This window comes from Bison bison, unplaced genomic scaffold (assembly GCF_000754665.1).
Source record: "Bison bison bison isolate TAMUID 2011002044 unplaced genomic scaffold, Bison_UMD1.0 scf7180017864373, whole genome shotgun sequence".
Classification (NCBI taxonomy): domain Eukaryota; kingdom Metazoa; phylum Chordata; class Mammalia; order Artiodactyla; family Bovidae; genus Bison; species Bison bison.
This window is the reverse complement of record NW_011494945.1, coordinates 10,885,782-10,888,507: the sequence shown is the minus strand read 5'-3', so window position 1 is coordinate 10,888,507 and position 2,726 is coordinate 10,885,782.

Sequence of the window (2,726 nt, the reverse complement as noted above, 5' to 3'; positions counted from 1 at the left end):
CAGGAATCAAATCTGTTGCTTCTGCACCTCAGGTGGATTCTTTACTACTGAGCTACCAGGGAAGCCCAAGGCCTCATAGTACAAGAAATATATTCTTGTACACTTCACTTCCGCTTAATACCAGGCAAAGTAACAAACAACAACAATGAAAAACAGCACAATAAGAACAACAGAACTGTGTCAGTCGGGGATCGTCAGAGAAATACCACCAACAGATATAGCTTCCTTTCCCTTTATATATATCTTATATCTATATATGGAAAACATATTTCATTTTGTCATTTGGCTGTGAAACAATCAGGATTTAGACACTGGAGAGTACAATCATCTTGCAAACATCTAGTGACCACTCCCATGTCACAGCATGTAGAAGGACAGACTAGCTCATTCTGGCTTCTTCAAGAAAAAGACTGGATTGGTAGGAGAGGCCTGAGATGCAGTTTCTCCCCTCCTTTCCCACAGTGGAACATCTCCTGATTTATTTCCCAGGGGATTCCAGGCTGGGGTCCTGAAGCGTTTAGATGACCTGTTCTATGACTTCAGGCTTACCAGAGCCTGACATACCTATTTACATATACATACATACATAGATGGACAGATAGACATCTTTAAAGGAATTGGCTCATTTGTTTTATGAGGTCAGTTGAGCCCTCAACTGTGGGGTCTGGCAAGTCCAAAATTCATAGGGCTGACTGGAGGGTTAGAAGCTTAGGCAGGATTTCTACATTATAGTCCTGAGACAAAATTCCCTCTCTCTGAGAAAACTGAAATTTTTGTTCTTAAGGCCTTCAACTGATTGGATGCTTGAATGCAGCCCTCTTATATTATGGAGAGGACAAGAGGACTCTCCTTTACTTAAAGTTAACTGAGTCACTTTGCTGTACACCTGAAACTAACACGCATGCGTACTCAGTCGTGTCTGACTCTATTTGACCCTCTGGACTGTAGCCTACCAAGCTCCTCTGTGCCATTTCTTCCTCCAGGGGATCTTCCTGACCCAAATATTCACCCTGTGTCTGCTGTGGCTCCTGCATTGGCAGGCAGATTCTTTACCACTGAGCCACCAGGGAAGCCCACACCCAAAATTAACACAATGTTGTAAATCAACTATACTCCAATACAAAATAAAAATTTAACTTTCTAAAAAATATAGTTAACTGATTGTAAACATAAACCACACCTACAAGTACCATCACAGAAACATCTACATCAGTGTTTGACCAAACACACAAGTAGCACTGCCTAGCCAAGTTGGCATATCAAATTAACCATCACAAGGTTATTCTTTGTTACAAACATTAATACAAGGTTGTATTCTTTGTTACAAACATCAATTCCTTCCCATCCTAGCCACATCCTAGCAAATATACTTTTCTACTCTATGAATTGACTACATGACTTGCTTTGGCAAACAGCACATTTTGTGATGCATATTTCAGTGTGATTTTGTGGTTTGATTCAGCTCAGTCTGGCTCTTCCCCATTGTCATGAGAATGGGTTTGTTCCATAGAAAACTATCTCTTTTATTTTTGATCCCAGAGTTAAGACAGTCTGTAGAGCAAACCAAAATTTAAACCCCAGCCTGGATCAGAGCTGAAGCATGAAGCAAAGCCACCATCATTAACCCACAGCCACTGACCTGTAAAATAAGGAAAAATAAAACCTTATTTCTTTCATAAACTACTGAGATTTGAGAACTGTTACATAGAAAAAAAGCACTAGTAAGCTGACACAGAGGATATGTTTGCAAAACTTGCCACATTTTGATAGCCTATGGCATTGTATCCAATCCATTTATGTTACCAATGACAAATACACATTTGCTGATTCTTACCTGGATACACAGTCTGGACTCTGACGTAGAAACTTTATCAGTGACAAAACAAAGGTCAGATCAGATCAGATCAGTTGCTCAGTCGTGTCCGACTCTTTGCAACCCCATGAATCGCAGCACGCCAGGCCTCCCTGTCCATCACCAACTCCCGGAGTTCACTGAGACTCACGTCCATCGAGTCAGTGATGCCATCCAGCCATCTCATCCTCTGTCGTCCCCTTCTCCTCCTGCCCCCAATTCCTCCCAGCATCAGAGTCTTTTCCAACGAGTCAACTCTTCCCATGAGGTGGCCAAAGTACTGGAGTTTCAGCTTTAGCATCATTCCTTCCAAGAAATCCCAGGGCTGATCTCCTTCAGAATGGACTGGTTGGATCTCCTTGCAGTCCAAGGGACTCTCAAGAGTCTTCTCCAACACCACAGTTCAAAAGCGTCAATTCTTCGGCGCTCAGCCTTCTTCACAGTCCAACTCTCACATCCATACATGACCACAGGAAAAACCATAGCCTTGACTAGATGAACCTTTGTTGGCAAAGTAATGTCTCTGCTTTTGAATGTGCTATCTAGGTTGGTCATAACTTTCCTTCCAAGGAGTAAGCGTCTTTTAATTTCATGGCTGCAGTCACCATCTGCAGTGATTTTGGAGACCCAAAAAATAAAGTCTGACACTGTTTCCACTGTTTCCCCATCCATTTCCCATGAAGTGGTGGGACTGGATGCCATGATCTTCGTTTTCTGAATGTTGAGCTTTAAGCCAACTTTTTCACTCTCCTCTTTCACTTTCATCAAGAGGCTTTTTAGTTCCTCTTCACTTTCTGCCTTAAGGGTGGTGTCATCTGCGTATCTGAGGTTATTGATATTTCTCTCAGCAATCTTGATTCCAGTTTGTGTTTCT